Source organism: Oncorhynchus kisutch, linkage group LG30, assembly GCF_002021735.2.
Source record: "Oncorhynchus kisutch isolate 150728-3 linkage group LG30, Okis_V2, whole genome shotgun sequence".
NCBI lineage: Eukaryota > Metazoa > Chordata > Actinopteri > Salmoniformes > Salmonidae > Oncorhynchus > Oncorhynchus kisutch.
Genome location: NC_034203.2, coordinates 9,852,005 through 9,862,788, shown reverse-complemented (window position 1 = coordinate 9,862,788; position 10,784 = coordinate 9,852,005). Strand labels below are relative to the sequence as shown.

Here is a 10,784-nt window from a genome sequence, read left to right as displayed (position 1 = left end):
CAAGAAGGTTTGCTGTGTCTGTCAGCATAGTGTCCAGAGCGTGGAGGCGCTACCAGGAGACAGGCCAGTACATCAGGAGACATGTAGGAGGGCAACAACCCAGCAGCAGGACCGCTACCTCCGCCTTTGTGCAAGGAGGAGCACTGCCAAAGCCCTGCAAAATGACCTCCAGCAGGCCACAAATGTATGTGTCTGCTCAAACGGTCAGAAACAGACTCCATGAGGGTGGTATGAGGGCCCGACGTCCACAGGTGGGGGTTGTGCTTACAGCGCGTTTGGCATTTGCCAGAGAACACCAAGATTGGCAAATTCGCCACTGGCGCCCTGTGCTCTTCACAGATGAAAGCAGGTTCACACTGAGCATATGTGACAGTCTGGCGACGCCGTGGAGAACGTTCTGCTGCCTGCAACATCCTCCAGCATGACCGGTTTGGCGGTGGGTCAGTCGTGGGGTGGCATTTCTTTGGGGGGCCGCACAGCCCTCCATGTGCTCGCCAGAGGTAGCCTGACTGCCATTCGGTACCGAGATGAGATCCTCAGATCCCTTGTGAGACCATATGCTGGTGCGGTTGGCCCTGGGTTCCTCCTAATGCAAGACAATGCTAGACCTCATGTGGCTGGAGTGTGTCCGCAGTTCCTGCAAGAGGAAGGCATTGATGCTATGGACTGGCCCGCCTGTTCCCCAGACCTGAATCCAATTGAGCACATCTGGGACATCATGTCTTGCTCCATCCACCAACGCCACGTTGCACCACAGACTGTCCAGGAGTTGGCGGATGCTTTAGTCCAGGTCTGGGAGGACATCCATCAGGAGACCATCCGCCACCTCATCAGGAGCATGCCCAGGCGTTGTAGGGAGGTCATACAGGCACGTGGAGGCCACACACACTACTGAGCCTCATTTTGACTTGTTTTAAGGACATTACATCAAAGTTGGATCAGCCTGTAGTGTGGTTTTCCACTTTAATTTGGAGTGCGACTCACGATAATTCCCGGCTTCTCAAGCCTTATTGCTTAATTAATGGACTAAGTCATTTCTGATTTCATTAGGTTCTGAGAGTGATAAATGCCCCACCCAGCCAAAGTTAGCCACACCCTTAGTATTCCATTCCTAAGGTTTCCGTAGTGTAGTGGTTATCACGTTCGCCTCACACGTGAAAGGTCCCCGGTTCGAAACCGGGTGGAAACATTTTGTAATATTCAATATTTCCCAATGTCCAGAAGCTAGCATTTGGTTTGAAACAGTTGAGGTTTGTCTAAACCTTGCTGTCTACCTCTCTGACCTGTGCATCAATGTTGCCGTTTTTTTGGGGACCTCCACCGTGCCATCTGTATGAATGTGACCAGACTGACAGCTTCTCTGAGCCAGGCAAATTCATTTATCAGGGTCATTGTAATGGATATATCCAAAGAAATGGCAATATAATCCAAGGTAAAACAAACAAAAATGTAGATCGTTTTCTGTCATTTCAGCTGCTTGATATGATTGTGTGATAGATTTAGTTGGCTGGCTAGCAAAGGAAAAGAAGCTAGCCTGCATAGGTACAGTGCATTCGGAAAGTTTTCAGAGCCCTTACATTTTTCCACATTTTGTTACGTTACAGACTTATACTAAAATGGATTAAATAAAATCTATCTACAAAAAATACCCCATAATGACAAAGTGATAACAGTTTTTATTAATGAAAAAAAGATTTTAAAAATACCGTATTTACGTACGTTTTCAGACCCTTTGCTATGAGGCTGGAAATTGCGCTCAGGTTTATCTTGTTTCCATTGATCATCCTTGAGATGTTTCTTCAATTTGATTGGAGTCCACCTGTGGTCAATTCAAATGATTGGTCATTTCTGCAGCATTGAAGTTACCCAAGAACACAGTGGCTTCCATCACTCTTAAATGGAAGAAGTTTGGAACGACCAAGCCTCTTCCAAGACCCGGCTGCACACGATAATTCCCGGCTTCTCAAGTCTACCTCACATAATATCCCAAATTGAGTACCACAGAAAGAGCCATAATACCCATTAAATATTTTAAAAATACCTTATTTTCATACGTTTTCAGACCCTTTGCTATGAGGCTGGAAATTGAGCTCAGGTCCATCCACAATATTTCCCGGCTTCTCAAGCCTTATTGCTTAATTAATGGACTAAGTAATTTCTGATTTCATAAGGTTCTGAGAGCAATAAATGTCCCACCCAGCCAAAGTCAGCCACACCCTTTACATTCCATACCTTAAGGGAAGATTTCGGCAGGTGCCGTATGGTTAGTGAGAAAGTCCATATTGGATACGTACGGTCCCTTACTAGACGTCCGAAATCGTTTGTAAAATTCGCGGACGGCGTCGGGCCGAGCGGCAGGGCCGGACCTACTGGGAAGTCATCAAATGAACTTTGTCGGACATTCGGTTTCCGTTTTACAAAAACAATAAGATTTTGGTCATTTTGCCGCTGTCCCGGAAATTCCCACAAGAGGGCATAAGCAATCATATTGCTATTGGACAAAACATCACGATTCACGACGGGGCCTTATCTCGAAAACTGAAAATATTTCGAAGCCGAAACTCGGTGAGCGTAGGTTTGGCATAACGGGCAGTTGGCCCCGAACAAGATGGCGTATAGGCCTCAACGGTTTTTGAGTTATGGCCATTTATCTGGGATTAAAGGTCCAAAATGAAAATAGAGAAATTATTTCTCCACTTCACGTCAAAGTCAAGGAGCCTCCGGTGTCAATAAAAAAAAACGGCCATTTATCTATCGTCATTTAAGAGAAATCGTACAACAACAGATTGGTGATGTTCACGGATAGGTGTTTTTTTTTCAACGGTTACAGATCCAGTTGCAGGGTGTTCTTACGAATCTTTTTAAAGTGTGCTGCGGAGCTCTGCGAGATTTCTGTGATTTTCTATGATTTTCTGAAATAACACACACTCACTAAACCCTCCGTAAATAACTCAGTTCTTAACGTAAAGACTTAAAACTCAGGATTATGTAAAGGCATACCCCAATCAGGATATGAGTTTATTTATAGCTTCCTGTGCCAATGGGAAATGCCTTAAATGGTGTCACAGTGGCAGTTTCCAAGGGTTAAAAAGGTCAGATCTTTTCAAAACTTCATATGTGTGATTAGGCAACCCCCATAAACTGTAAGTCAGTCATTTCTCCCAACAGATGTCAATGAAAAGCTCTCTCTCACACACACACACACAGAAACACACACACAGCAAGGATGGAGTGACAAAGTGCGGTGCTTAAAGACACACAAAGCCTACAATGGCATTTCCATATTCTCTAGGCCGTGCCGAGTTCAACAAGATGCCACAGCGACCATTAGAAAAGTAGGCCCAAAATGAAGGCTGGCCCTCAATGTCATTTGCTTTTGGGTGACAGTGAGAGAACCGTTAGGGTGAGAAGCACAATTCGACCTCAGGTACGTTCCTGAGGTCCTCCCGATCCGTGCAAGCCTAACCTTGACCGTGTGGCATTAACCCTTAACAGTTAAAAGAAGGTGTTTACATCAAACCGTTTGCATTGACTTCTCTCCCCATAGGAATACATTGCCTGCACCTCTAAATTCAACCTGAAGCCTATGTGGGTTATGAATGCCTAATGAACCTGTCTTCTATGACAGTCCATCAGACCACTATGAGGTCTACCTGTGTCGATTCTAAGCTTCCTGGAGCAAACGGAAGTGGTTAAATTAACCCAAAAGGTGTTTTGATGTACATAACCTTCAAAGGTGAAAATGACTACATTCAACCCTGTGTAGATCGTCGATCAGTCAATTCTTAACTTAAAGACTTAAAACTCAGGATTCTGTAAGTGTTTATGTCAATCAAGACATGTGTTGACTTATAGCTTCCTGTGCCAACCGGAAGTGCCTTTAATTGGGTCACACTGTCTGTTTTGAAGGGTTAGAAAAGTCACATCTCTCCAGAACTTCATATGTGTGACTAGGTAACCCTCATGAACTGTAAATCAGTCATTTCTCCCAACAGATGTCAAAGAAAAGCTTTCACATACACACACAGCAAGGATGGAGTGATAAAGTGCGGTGCTCAAAGACACAGAGAGCAGGCAATGGCATAAACATAATCTCTAGGCCGTGCCGAGTTCAACGAGATATCCCGCTTGACCGTAGCTCGCTCGGTCTAGGCGCAGCGACCATTAGAAAAGTAGGCCCAAAATGAAGCCTCCACCACAACATCATTTGCTTTTGGGTGACAGCGGCGGAACCGTTAGGTTTAGAAGGACAATTCAACCACAGGAATGTTCCTAAGGTCCTCCCGATCTGTGCAAGCCTAACCTTGACCGTGTGGCATTAACCCTTAACAGTAAAACAGGGTTTTTTGATCTCACAGATTACAATGACTTCTCTCCCCATAGGAATACATTGCCTGCACACCTAAATTCAACCTGAAGCCTATATGGGTTATGAATGCCGTATGAACCTGTCTTCGGTAACAGTCCATCAAGCCACTATGAGGTCTACCTGTGTCGATTGTAAGCTTCCTGGAGCAACCGGAAGTGGTTAAAATCACCCTAAAAGTGTATACCCATACCCTGCCTGCAGTTTGATAGACATAGTGCATTCAACCCTGTGTAAATCAGTCAGTTCTTAACATAAGGACTTAAAACTCAGGATTCTGTAAAAGCATACCCCAATGAGGATATGTGTTGATTTATAGCTTCCTGTGCCAACCGGAAGTGCCATAATTGGTGTCTCTTGGGCTGTTTCGAGGGGTTAAAAAAGTCAGATCTTTCCAAAACTTCATATATGTGATTAGGCAACCCCCATGAACTGTAAATCAGTCATTTTTCCCATAAAATTTCAAAGGAAAAATAAATCACACTAAAACACAACTTGGATGGAGGGACGTATTGGGGTGCGTAGAGACAGACAGTGACTGCAATAGTTAGCTTTGTTCGAGCTAAAAAAGAACCGTCAGCCCTAGAGTTCCGAAACTTTAGAATCCTGTTCTAGACCTCCGGTCGATAGTGCGTGGTGAGTTAGGTGGCTCTAGAAGGTTCTCGGACCGAGAAACAGCCTCGTACATTTGCAATGATTTCAATTCATTTTGACCATTCCGAAAATGACGACATTTAGAAAAGTCTCAGAGACGCAAGGCTAGGTGCATTGCGACCGTCTCGTTCCATAGAGACGGACCCCAACGTTTCTGTCCGATAGCTCATTCAAGGACCCCGTAGCAAGTCATGGAAAAAAGTGGATTTTCAGCACCAATTAGGGTTTTGCTCGGACACCAAATGACCGATCGAGCCGAAACTTGGGATTCGGGGCCGCCTCAGCTAGGCCTACACATAACATAAGAAATGGACCCGCAGCTAGAACGTAACTACGTGTTTTATGTTTTTTTTATGGTTTGAACCGAAGGCATTGTGAATTTTGGGCCAGCTCTGAAGTATGTGATAGTTGGCTACTAAACGAGTTGGAAAAAGTGGGTTTGGTGTCAGTTTGTATCAGTTTGGTGTCAGAATGATATCTAATTGACTGACGGACGGTGACTTGCTGGTGACTCTTGTCCATTTGCAACATGTTTAAACAGTGAGGTACCATCACCAAAGTGACATTCTGAAATCAACCCTAACGAGCGACTGAGATGAACCAGAATCACTGCCAGGCCATCCTGAGTTCATCAGGCCAGTCAATTTCACATTCCTGCAGGATTTTTATAGCATGACAAATTCGTGATGGTACCTGCCCATTGAACCATATTGCAAATGCACAGTGACTTTGCAAAAGTAAGAAAACATAAACAAATGGACATAATGAAATCACCATATTTTTATTTTTGGGTTACCAGTTGCACAACAATGCACGTACACTTGCAATATGATTCAACAGTGAAAAAACATCACAAAATGGACATGATGAAGTCAACACAATGAGCGATGGAAAGGAGCAACTATCACTGCCAGGCCATCCCGAGTTCATCTGGCCAGTCAATTTTGCATTTCTGTAGGATTTTTGAGCATGTCAAATTTCTTATGGTAAATGCCCATTGAACCATATTGCGAATGCCCGTACACTTGCAATATGATTCAACAGTGAAAAAACATCACAAAATGGACATGATGAAGTCAACACAATGAGCGATGGAAAGGAGCAACTATCACTGCCAGGCCATCCCGAGTTCATCTGGCCAGTCAATTTTGCATTTCTGCAGGATTTTTGAGCATGTCAAATTTCTTATGGTAAATGCCCATTGAACCATATTGCAAATGCCCGTACACTTGCAATATGATTCAACAGTGAAAAAACATCACAAAATGGACATGATGAAGTCAACACAATGAGCGATGGAAAGGAGCAACTATCACTGCCAGGCCATCCCGAGTTCATCTGGCCAGTCAATTTTGCATTTCTGCAGGATTTTTGAGCATGTCAAATTTCTTATGGTAAATGCCCATTGAACCATATTGCAAATGCCCGTACACTTGCAATATGATTCAACAGTGAAAAAACATCACAAAATGGACATGATGAAGTCAACACAATGAGCGATGGAAAGGAGCAACTATCACTGCCAGGCCATCCCGAGTTCATCTGGCCAGTCAATTTTGCATTTCTGCAGGATTTTTGAGCATGTCAAATTTCTTATGGTAAATGCCCATTGAACCATATTGCAAATGCCCGTACACTTGCAATATGATTCAACAGTGAAAAAACATCACAAAATGGACATGATGAAGTCAACACAATGAGCGATGGAAAGGAGCAACTATCACTGCCAGGCCATCCCGAGTTCATCTGGCCAGTCAATTTTGCATTTCTGCAGGATTTTTGAGCATGTCAAATTTCTTATGGTAAATGCCCATTGAACCATATTGCAAATGCCCGTACACTTGCAATATGATTCAACAGTGAAAAAACATCACAAAATGGACATGATGAAGTCAACACAATGAGCGATGGAAAGGAGCAACTATCACTGCCAGGCCATCCCGAGTTCATCTGGCCAGTCAATTTTGCATTTCTGCAGGATTTTTGAGCATGTCAAATTTCTTATTGTAAATGCCCATTGAACCATATTGCAAATGCCCGTACACTTGCAATATGATTCAACAGTGAAAAAACATCACAAAATGGACATGATGAAGTCAACACAATGAGCGATGGAAAGGAGCAACTATCACTGCCAGGCCATCCCGAGTTCATCTGGCCAGTCAATTTTGCATTTCTGCAGGATTTTTGAGCATGTCAAATTTCTTATGGTAAATGCCCATTGAACCATATTGCAAATGCCCGTACACTTGCAATATGATTCAACAGTGAAAAAACATCACAAAATGGACATGATGAAGTCAACACAATGATGAATGGAAAGGAGCAACTATCACTGCCAGGCCATCCCGAGTTCATCTGGCCAGTCAATTTTGCATTTCTGCAGGATTTTTGAGCATGTCAAATTTCTTATTGTATTTGGCCCCAAAAAAGTGACTTTTGACTTTGACTTTTGACTTCCTATGAAATCATATTGCAAATGGACAAATCATATTCCTTATGCACAAGTAAAAAAAATATTATGATAATACAATTTTACAAATGTATATTCATATAGTTCTTACACATGATGAATTGACATAAAATCAAAACAATTTCGAAAAACGGTCCAGAAAGCACTTTTTTACGAGGGTGATAAGTTTTTAAAAAAGTTCACATTTTCGACTTTTGACTTCCTATGAAATCATATTGCAAATGGACAAAACATATTTCTTATGCGCATGTAAAAAAAAAAAGAAGAAATTATGCTAATAAAATTGGACAAAAGTATATTCATACAGTTCTTACACATGTGTAATTGACAAAAAAATCGAAAGAATTTCGAAAAACGGTCCAGAAAGCACTTTTTTAAGGGGTGATAATTTTTGACAAAAAAATCTTTTTTTGGATGTTGACTTGAGGTCCATTTCCAATATGAAAAACATACGGTGGAGCGCACTCGCCCCCTGTTGGATTTTTGAAGTGTTACAACTGGCAATAGCCATATGACATTTGCCATCAACTTTGCATGAATCAACGCCGAATTGGGTGGTATTGATCAATGTGTATATGGTTTGTCCGATGCCAATGATTTGCCATTCATTTTTGTCCATTTCAGGGGGGACTTCCCTTACACCTGTTAGGTTTCAGTAGTGTAGTGGTTATCACGTTCGCCTCACACGCGAAAGTCAGTCACACCCTTAGTTTTCCACACATTAGGTTTCCGAAGTGTAGTGGTTATCACGTTCGCCTCACACGCGAAAGGTCCCCGTTTCGAGACCGGGCGGAACCACATCTTAACAAATTGGACAGTAAGCCTATTCACTTAGGGCTCCGTTCCAATTTCGGAGTTCATGCTTTTCCTTCGCACTTCTCAATATTTGCTATTCAGACTTACCTTTTTTAGTCGCGTAACGCACTCTGCATGTGTGGCTAGCTTGGGCGCTCTGAATACATTCCTGCTACGTGTGGTCTGAGGTCCATAATGATTCAAATAGTTTACCATGCCAGGGTAAGCCGACAAGAAACACAGCCCTTATTTCAAGCCCTTATTCAGCCCTTATTTCAAGTGTCCCCCGTGGGGAACATGAATGGTGGAAAAACGATTGGAAGCATTTTCCTGTTTGACCGCTAGTTTTTAATGGGTATTATGGCTCTTTCTGTGGTACTCAATTTGGGATATTATGTGAGGTAGACTTGTGGGCATTCCTAATATTTTCCACGACTTCCTCTTTTTGTATTGTAGTTTCAGTAGTGTAGTGGTTATCACGTTCGCCTCACACGCGAAAGTCAGTCACACCCTTAGTTTTCCACACATTAGGTTTCCGAAGTGTAGTGGTTATCACGTTCGCCTCACACGCGAAAGGTCCCTGGTTCGAAACCTGGCGGAAACATTTTGTAATATTCTATATTTCCCAATGCCCAGAGGCTAGCATTTGGTTTGAAACAGTTGAGGTTTGTCTAAACCTTGCTGTCTACCTAGATTATTTTCTGTCATTACAGCTGCTTGATGTGACCGCTAGTTGTTAATGGGTACTATACACAATACCCCATAATGACAAAGCGATAACATATAGTTTTTATTAATGAAAAAAATATTTAAAAAAAAACTTACATACATACGTTTTCAGACCCTTTGCTATGAGGCTGGAAATTGAGCTCAGGTCCATCCTGTTTCCATTGATCATCCTTAGATATTTCTTTAACTTGATTGGAGTCCACCTGTGGTAAATTCAAATGATTGGTCATTTCTGCAGCATTGAAGGTACCCAAGAACACAGTGGCTTCCATCACTCTTAAATGGAAGTAGTTTTGAACCATCAAGCCTCTTCCAAGAGCCGGCGGCACACAATAATTCCCGGCTTCTCAAGCCTTATTGCTTAATTAATGGACTAAGTAATTTCTGACTTCATTAGGTTCTGAGAGCGATAAATGTCCCACCCAGCCAAAGTCAGCCACACCCTTTGAATTCCACTCATTAGGTTTCTGTAGTGTAGTGGTTATCACGTTCGCTTAACACGCGAAAGGTCCCCGGTTTGAGACCGGGCGGAAACATATTTTAAAAAATTGGACAGTAAGCCTATTCACTTAGGACTCGGTCCCAATTTCGGAATTCATGCTTTTCCTTCGCACTTCTCAATATTTGTTATTCAGACATACCTTTTTTAGTCGCGTAACGCACTCTGCATGTGTGGCTAGCTTGGGCACTCTGAATACATTCCTGCTACGTGTGGTCTGAGGTCCATAATGATTCAAATAGTTTACCATGCCAGGGTAAGCCGACAAGAAACACAGCCCTTATTTCAAGTGTTTTTAAAATCCCCCGTGGGGAACATGAATGGTGGAAAAACGATTGGAAGCATTTTCCTGTTTGACCGCTAGTTTTTAATGGGTATTATGGCTCTTGCTGTGGTACTCAATTTGGGATATTATGTGAGGTAGACTTGTGGGCATTCCTAATATTTTCCACGACTTCCTCTTTTTGTATTGTAGTTTCAGTAGTGTAGTGGTTATCACGTTCGCCTCACACGCGAAAGTCAGTCACACCCTTAGTTTTCCACACATTAGGTTTCCGTAGTGTAGTGGTTATCACGTTCGCCTCACACGCGAAAGGTCCCCGGTTCGAAACCGTGCGGAAACATTTTGTAATATTCAATATTTCCCAATGCCCAGAGGCTAGCATTTGGTTTGAAACAGTTGAGTTTTGTCTAAACCTTGCAGTCTACCTAGATTATTTTCTGTCATTACAGCTGCTTGATGTGACCGCTAGTTGTTAATGGGTACTATACACAATACCCCATAATGACAAAGCGATAACATATAGTTTTTATTAATGAAAAAAATATTTAAAAAAAAAATTATATACATACGTTTTCAGACCCTTTGCTATGAGGCTGGAAATTGAGCTCAGGTCCATCCTGTTTCCATTGATCATCCTTAGATATTTCTTTAACTTGATTGGAGTCCACCTGTGGTAAATTCAAATGATTGGTCATTTCTGCAGCATTGAAGGTACCCAAGAACACAGTGGCTTCCATCACTCTTAAATGGAAGAAGTTTTGAACCACCAAGCCTCTTCCAAGAGCCGGCGGCACACAATAATTCCCGGCTTCTCAAGCCTTATTGCTTAATTAATGGACTAAGTAATTTCTGATTTCATTAGGTTCTGAGAGCGATAAATGTCCCACCCAGCCAAAGTCAGTCACACCCTTAGTTTTCCACACATTAGGTTTCCGTAGTTTAGTGGTTATCACATTCGCCTCACACGCGAAAGTTCTCCAGTTTG

The 10,784-nt window shown here is 42.5% G+C and overlaps 4 non-coding genes across 4 annotated transcripts; all 4 read left to right on the top strand.

Moving 5' to 3' along the window:
* Positions 1–1,116: 1,116 nt before the first annotated feature.
* trnav-cac (transfer RNA valine (anticodon CAC)) lies at positions 1,117–1,189 on the top strand. Its single transcript has one exon. It is a non-coding gene; the product is annotated as a tRNA-Val (tRNA).
* Positions 1,190–8,819: 7,630 nt separating this feature from the next.
* Positions 8,820–8,892, top strand: trnav-cac (transfer RNA valine (anticodon CAC)). Its single transcript has one exon. It is a non-coding gene; the product is annotated as a tRNA-Val (tRNA).
* Positions 8,893–9,480: 588 nt separating this feature from the next.
* trnav-aac (transfer RNA valine (anticodon AAC)) lies at positions 9,481–9,553 on the top strand. The gene has a single exon. It is a non-coding gene; the product is annotated as a tRNA-Val (tRNA).
* Positions 9,554–10,066: 513 nt separating this feature from the next.
* trnav-cac (transfer RNA valine (anticodon CAC)) lies at positions 10,067–10,139 on the top strand. Its single transcript has one exon. It is a non-coding gene; the product is annotated as a tRNA-Val (tRNA).
* Positions 10,140–10,784: the final 645 nt, after the last annotated feature.